The following is an 8,107-nucleotide window of genomic DNA, read 5'->3' as shown; positions in this document are numbered from 1 at the left end:
CTCGTAGACGGTGAACTCAGGGTGCCAGCGATAACCCAGATAGGTCATCATCTCAGCTAGCACCGCAGGTGATCCCGAGGCACCAATGGCCATCGTGTGGCGAACGACCTGCCTCGTGGGTTCCATCTGAAAGCAAAGACGTTTCAAAGGAGTCAAATGACAGTGTGTGCATTGTTCATAATACTATTCTAAGAAACAACTATGGCTTATCCATCTTTGGGGTGAACGCGGTCACGGGATCCTAGTGTTAGAGTTAGTAAAGTCGTTTAACCCGAGTAGAAGAGAGTTCAGAGTCCCAGAGTAAAGGTCGAGGAGTAAAAGATCCTAGTACCACCCAATGGCGACGTGGGCCCGTAAGCCGCACAGCCATGTTAGTAAAAGTTTTGCAATGACTAGACTCGACTTCGGCCAAGGAGTGTGGAAGGGGGGGGGGGTTCCTACAGGCAGTCGGCTCTGATACCAACTTGTGACGCCCCCGATTTGACCGTACACTAATCATGCACGCAAATGTGTACGATCACGATCAGGGACTCACGGGAAGATATCACAACACAACTCTAAAACATAAGTAAGTCATACAAGCATTATAATACAAGCCAGGGGCCTCGAGGGCTCGAATACAAGTGCTCGATCATAGACGAGTCAGCGGAAGCAACAATATCTGAGTACAGACATAAGTTAAACAAGTTTTGCCTTAAGAAGGCTAGCACAAAAGTAGCAACGATCGAAAAGGCAAGGCCTCCTGCCTGGGACCTCCTAACTACTCCTGGTCGTCGTCAGCGGCCTGCACGTAGTAGTAGGCACCTCCAGTGCCGTGGGAGTCATCGTCGACGGTGGCGTCTGGCTCCTGGACTCCAACATCTGGTTGCGACAACCAGATAGAAAGGAAAGGGGGAAAAAGAGGGAGAGAAGCAACCGTGAGTACTCATCCAAAGTACTCGCAAGCAAGGAGCTACACTACATATGCATGGGTATATGTGTAAAGAGGCATATCAGTGGACTGAACTGCAGAATGCCGGAATAAGAGGGGGATAGCTAGTCCTGTCGAAGACTAAGCTTCTGGACATCTCCATCTTGCAGCATGTAGAAGAGAGTAGCTTGAAGTCCTCCAAGTAGCATCGCATAGCATAATCCTACCCGGCGATCCCCTCCTCGTCACCCTGTTAGAGAGCGATCACCGGGTTGTATCTGGCACTTGGAAGGGTGTATTTTATTCAGTATCCAGTTCTAGTTGTCATAAGCTCAAGGTACAACTCCGGGTCGTCCTTTTACCGAGGGACACGGCTATTCGAATAGATAAACTTCCCTGCAGGGGGTGCACCACATAACCCAACACGCTCGATCCCATTTGGCCGGACACACTTTTCTGGGTCATGCCCGGCCTCGTAAGATCAACACGTCGCAGCCCCACCTAAGCACAACAGAGAGGTCAGCACGCCGGTCTAACCCTATGCGCGCAGGGGTCTGGGCCCATCGCCCTATGCACACCTGCACGTTGCGTACGCGGCCGGAAGCAGACCTAGCCTAGTGGCGTTCCAGTCCAATCCGGCGCGCGCCACTCAGTCGCTGACGTCAAAAGAGCTTCGGCTGATACCACGACGTCGGGATACCCATAACTACTCCCACGTAGATGGTTAGTGCGTATAGACCAAATGGCCAGACTCAGATCAAATACCCAGAACTCGTTAAGCGTGTTGTTTATCCGCGAACGCCGACCAGGGCCAGGCCCACCTCTCTCCTGGGTGGTCTCAACCTGCCCTGTCGCTTCGCCACAAAGTAACAGTCGGGGGCCGTCAGGAACCCAGGCCCACCTCTACCGGGGTGGAGCCACCTGTCCTTTCAGCCCCCTCATCAGAATCACCTGCGGGTACTCCTCGAGCCGACCCGACTTTAGTCACCACATGTGTCATGTATATAATGTATATAGTATATACCCGTGATCACCGCCCAGGTGATCACGGCCCGATAGTATAGCACAGCAGACGGACAAGAATGTAGGGCCACTGATGGAAATCTAGCATCCTAGACTAAGCAGTAGGATAGCAGGTAAGGGGAACAACTGTAGCAACAATGACAGGCTATGCAACAGAATAGGATTAATCGAAAGCAGTAACATGCTACACTACTCTAATGCAAGTAGTAGAGAGTAGAGTAGGCGATATCTGGTGATCAAGGGGGGGGCTTGCCTGGTTGCTCTGGCAAGTAGGAGGGGTCGTCGACTCCGTAGTCGAACTGGGCAGCAGCAGTGTCGGTCTCGTAGTCTACCGGAGAGAAGAGGGGGGAAGAAACAGTAAATACAATGCAAACATAAGCATGACGATGCGTGACATGTCAATGAGCGGTGCTAGGGGTGTCCTAACGCGACAGTAGGTGGTACCGGTGAAGGGGGGGAACATCCGGGAGGTATCCCCGATGTTTCGCGTTTTCGGACAGACGGACTGGAGGGGGAAAGTTGCTAGTTCGATAGGTTAGGGAGGTGTGGTGGATGAACGGACTGCGTATTTGGATTCGCCTCGTCGTTCTGAGCAACTTTCATGTTGAAAATATTTTAATCCGAGTTACGGATTAAAAGATATGATTTTCTAAAGATTTTATTAATTTCTGAATTTAATTAATTATTTAATTTAATTCGAAATTAGGATTTATGACATCAGCATGATGTCATGCTGACATCAGCAATCAACAGGGGTTGACTAAGTCAACTGACATGTGGGTCCAGTGGGACCCACCTGTCATTCACTGTTAAGGTTAATTAGGGTTTAGCTAATTAATTATTATTTAATTAAATTAAACAGGATTAATTAACTTAATTAATTAATTTATTTAGTTAATTAATTAATTAAAATTATTTTTATTTATTTATTTATTTATTAATCTTTATTAATTAAATTATTATTATTATTTTATTTATTGTTATTATTATTATTATTTTTATTTTTAATATTTTTATTATATTTATTATTATTATTATTATTTTATTTATTATCTCTTTTTTTTAATTAACAAACGTTCTGGTGGGCTAGGCCCCGTTGTCCAGTGGCCCAGGTGGGGCGAGGCCCACCTGGCAGCGGCCCAGAGGGGGCGATGCGGGTGCTGTTTCGGGCGCGGGCGCGAGCGTTCGCGCAGCGGGCGCACGGGCGCCAACCCGAACAGAGGCGCACCCGACCGGGCGCTGCGAGGCGCCAGGGGAGCTCCGGCGAGGGGGTACGGCGCGCGGGGCGGGCAAGGGCACCGACGGGGCGAACGGATCCGTGGCGGGCGGAGCAGAAGTGGCACGGCACCAGGGCGAGGACGGGAGGAGCGCCGGGCGGCACCGGAGCGGGGCGCGGGGAGCGGCAGCAACGGTGGCGGGCTCGGCGGCAGGTGCAGGCGGAGTTGCCGCAGGGCTCGGGGGCGCGCGAGGCGCGGCAGACCGGAGCGGTGAGGGGGGGGCAGCGCGTGCGGGCGGTAGCAGGGGAAGCGGGCGGCAAGGCGGGCACGGCCGGTCGGAGTAGCGCGTGGCCAGGGCGCGGCCGGCCGCGGTGAGCGCGGGGACGGAACGCGCGAGGCGCGGCGACAGTCGCGGGGGGGTGCGAGGAGAGGGGGCGGGAGCCCGGGGCCTCACCGCGGGTCCGTAGGGATAAGGGCAGTGGGCGCGGGGAGGACGACGGGGACGAGGCGACGAGCTCGGAGGCGGTTCGGTGACGGAGAGGGGCTCCGCGCGGCGACGTCGGTCTCAGGCCGCCGTGGTTGTCGGGGGCGAGGCGGCGGGCGCGGCGACGGGGTCGAGCCCTCCTCGATCCAGATCGGGGGAGAGGGAGGAGTGAGTGGGATATTTCGGGGGTGGGGGAGGTGTCGGTGGGGGTGGGATAAGGTGAGAGGGGGAGCGCGGGGTGGGCCGGCCGGCTGGGCCTGGGGTGGCCCAGTTGGGCCAGGTCCAGCGGGGGGGGGGGGCCTTCTCCTTTTCCCTTTTTTTTTCTTTGTTCTGTGTTCTTTTGCATTTTCTTTTTATTTATTTGTTTATTTTCTTTTCTGTTTTATGTCATTTAAAAGTATTTAGGCATTTTATAAAAAGGAGTTTTCTCCACAATAATTACCAGTGTATTATTTGGCACCCACCGAACATTTTTGTTTAAATTTTTGAAAACTTTTATTTTCCACTTTAATTATATTTTGAAGTTTGAACTAGGAGTTTGAAAAGGAAGGTGATCCAAATGTGATCAAGCCCTGTTTTAGCACATGATTAGCTTAATCACAGGGGGTTACTGTAGCATGATTCTCAGGGTGTTACAGAGGGCGGTGAGGTTATCGCGCTCTCCTCCGATGACGAGGTCGAAGGTGGCGAGGACGGCGGCGAGGTTATCGCGCTCTCCTCTGATGACGAGGTCGAAGGCGGCGGCGACGGCGGCACGGAGGGCATCGAGGTGGGCCCCGAGGACGAGGAGATCGACGTTGACGAGTGGAGGAGTGCCTTCCCCAATGACCCCGACGACGGTACTGGCCCGGACCTGGCTCGCGATACACCGTACATGACGAGGAAGGATTGGCTCGACCTCTACTTCGACCGAAAGTAGTTTAGCTTAGTTTAAATTTATGTTTTATGTTCGGTTATGCAAAACTATCTATGTTTATGTTTGAATGCATGCTACTTTCAGTTGAACCTGCTTTGAACTTGATCAAATTGAAGTTTACAACCTTAGGTGTAGGGATCGACTAGAAAAGGCCAAAAAATGCTGGAGGATATATATATATCCACTAGGGGTTTTAGTCCTTTAACTTTTTAATGATCGCCTAGAGATGTCCTTATGACTTGTTTATTTCAGTTCTTCACAATGTGATGCTCTATATGTGCAACTATTTGCCGTGCAGTTCAATTTCATCAATAACAGTTTCAAAAATACCATTATGAACTACGATATTTATTTGCTGTTAAGGATATTGCAGTTAACATGCCTTTTCGTTTTTCAATTGTTGTTTAGCAACATGCATTGTACTAAATGACTAAATATGCAATCCCAGGCTACATAGCAACAAGGAAGAGTGTTACCTTAATGTTCTGATGATGTCTAGATATACATGTAATAAAATCTTATATAATGGGATGGATGGAGTGTTGTACTACATCATTTTTCAATTGTTGTTTAGCTTCTAATATTAACTTGGTGCTTTTAGGTACATATATCATTGCCAAAGATCCACACTTCGACCCTTTCTGCGTATGGGGCAATGAGATATTCATGAACCAGCATCAAGTGAGGAAACTGATAAAGATTGTTATTAAAATGGGTCAAAAGATGTCAATCGAACTATTTGTTTACACTTTATGCAAGATAATAGTGAACTGCAGGATGGTAAGTAAGAGCCCTGTAGCCTTCTTTTTACTGCCCATAATGAGTTGTGTTAGATGACAATATCTGAATCTTTTTTCTTTTGCAGTGGATCCTGAAGCAGTTTACTCAAGATTACCTCTCAAACTACATGATTGGCGGCTGACCATCACAAGGGGTTGGACTAGAGTCCTGCATGCCTTCTGCATCCAGGAGAGCACAATAGGGCCATTCCGCTTCACCTTGTTCAGCAACTGGAATGTCTCTCGCCTCTTTCTTTACCATATGTAATAGTACAAGTATAGAACCCTGGTACATCATTCTTTATTTGGTGCTTATGTAATTCTTAAACATATGTACCTGTGAATTGAATAATGCATTGGTTGTTTGAACCTGATGGATATGAATAAAGCTATAGCCTACTTTCAAGTTTAAATTAGGTACAATTTTAAATAGCAGCAATTAAATTAGGGCGAAATTACGTTGTGCAGGTCATTACGGCACACACGGTTGGTAAAACACAAACGTTTGCGATATACACCATAATCCGAGATGGTTCACAGAGAGGAAACATGTTCAAGCATGCACACAATTGCTGTTCGCAAAGCGTGTGTGATGTCAGACACTATCACATACGGTGCGGGAAAACTAAATGTGTGTGATTTTCTACCTATCGTACACGGTTTATAATCATGAACTGTTTGTGATGTGCTAGGCATCATAAATCTCCCGTGGCTGGAATCTACCTAGAATCTGCCTGGAAAGCTCCCGTGCCTAAAATCTGCCTGGTTTTAGGCAGAACCACAAAACTCCGACTGCGATGGCAATGCGAGCACAAACGAGTAGCAAGGATGAAGCGTTTGGGACATTCGAGATATCGAAAACGTTTATATAGGGACAACTGTATGCATCAAGGCTCCCTATCCCCGACGGTTTCTGGGTCGTGTGGGAAGGACCCCCTATCGCCCACACTCACTTGGTGACGGTTCCAAATGCCGTCACGGAAAGGGGTTAAAAACCATTTGTTTAGGAATGACGTGCACCAGTGATGAGACAGTTATAACCTAGGGCGATACGGCACTAGCTCCAGTTCGTTAATATAATGTTGGCATGTATTCCGTAAATAGTCATACGTGCTTATGGAAAGAACTTGCATGACATCTTTTGTCCTACCCTCCCGTGGCAGCGGGGTCCATATTGGAAACTAAGGGATATTAAGGCCTCCTTAATAGAGAACCGGAACAAAGCATTAACACATAGTGAATACATGAACTCCTCACACTACGGTCATCACCGGCAGTGGCCCCGATTGTTGTCACTCCGGGGTTGCCGGATCATAACACGTAGTAGGTGACTATAACTTGCAAGATCGGATCTAAAACATGGATATGATGGTGATAACATAAACGGTTCAGATCCGAAATCATGGCACCCGGGCCCAAAGTGACAAGCATTAAGCATAGAAAAGTCATAGCAACATCAATCATAGGACATAGTGGATACTAGGGATCAAGCCATAACAAAACTAACTCGATTACATGATGAATCTCATCCAACTCCTCACCGACCAGCGAGCCTACGAAGGAATTACTCACTCCTGGTGGGGAGCATCATGGAATTGGCAATGGAGAAGGGTTGGTGATGATGAAGAATGAAGATCCCCCTCTTCGGAGCCCCAAACAGACTCCAGATCTGACCTCCCGATGAAGAACAAGAGGTGACAACAGCTCCATCTCATGGAACAGGATAATTCTTTCTCCCTGATTTTTTTCTGGAAAAATAGGATTTTATAGCATCGGTTTCAGGGTCTACGGGGCCACCAGGTGGGGACAACCCACCTGGGCGCGCCCTGGTGGGTTGTGCCCACCCAGGGGCCCCTCTCCGGTAGGTCTTGGCTCCAGAAATTCTTATTTATTATATAAAAATTCCTCACAAAGTTTCGTTCCATTCTGAGAACTTTTATTTCTGCACAGAAACAACACCATGGTAGTTCTGTTGAAAACAACGTCAGTCCGGGGTTAGTTTCATTCAAATCATGCAAATTAGAGTCCAAAACAAGAGGAAAAGCGCTAGGTAAAGTAGATACGTTGGAGACGTATCAACTCCCCCAAGCTTAAACCTTTGCTTGTCCTCAAGCAATTCAGTTGATAAACTGAAAGTGAAAAAGAACAACTTTTACGAACTCTTTTGCTCTTGTTTGCATAAATAAGCTTAAACATCACCCAGGTTTTCAGCCAATCATTATAACTAACCATGCCGACAATAACTCTTAAAGATTATATTGACTCATATCAATGACATAATCAGCTAGCGAGCAGTAATAAGACATCTCAAACAGCAACACGTTGTCAAAACAACCATGATATAATATAACAATAGTGGTATCTCACTAGCCCTTTCTGAGACCGCAAAACATAAATGCAGAGCACCTACAAAGTTCAAGCAGCGACTAGACATTGTAATTCATGGTAGAAAAGATCCAGTCATGATGCACCCAACATTAGCTACACACAATGCATAAGTCAGGACAACTGTGCTCTCAGGTTCTGGCGCTTGTTTTAGAAGGTGATGACACAACATAAAAGTAAATAGATAGTCCCTTCGCAGAGGGAAGCAGTGATTTGTAGAGGTGCCAGAGCTCAAGTTTTAAAAACAGAGGTAAATGATATTTTGAGACATGCACCCTTCTCATTCACTTTACGACCATCAATTATCATTATCTTCCATGCTAAGCAAGCTAGCGGTGGTTCCCAAGCGATAAAAGTAAAGATTTTGACTCCATTGGGAGTTTTTGTTTGATT

This window comes from Aegilops tauschii, chromosome 7 (assembly GCF_002575655.3).
Source record: "Aegilops tauschii subsp. strangulata cultivar AL8/78 chromosome 7, Aet v6.0, whole genome shotgun sequence".
Taxonomy (NCBI): domain Eukaryota; kingdom Viridiplantae; phylum Streptophyta; class Magnoliopsida; order Poales; family Poaceae; genus Aegilops; species Aegilops tauschii.
This window is presented reverse-complemented; position numbering follows the sequence as displayed.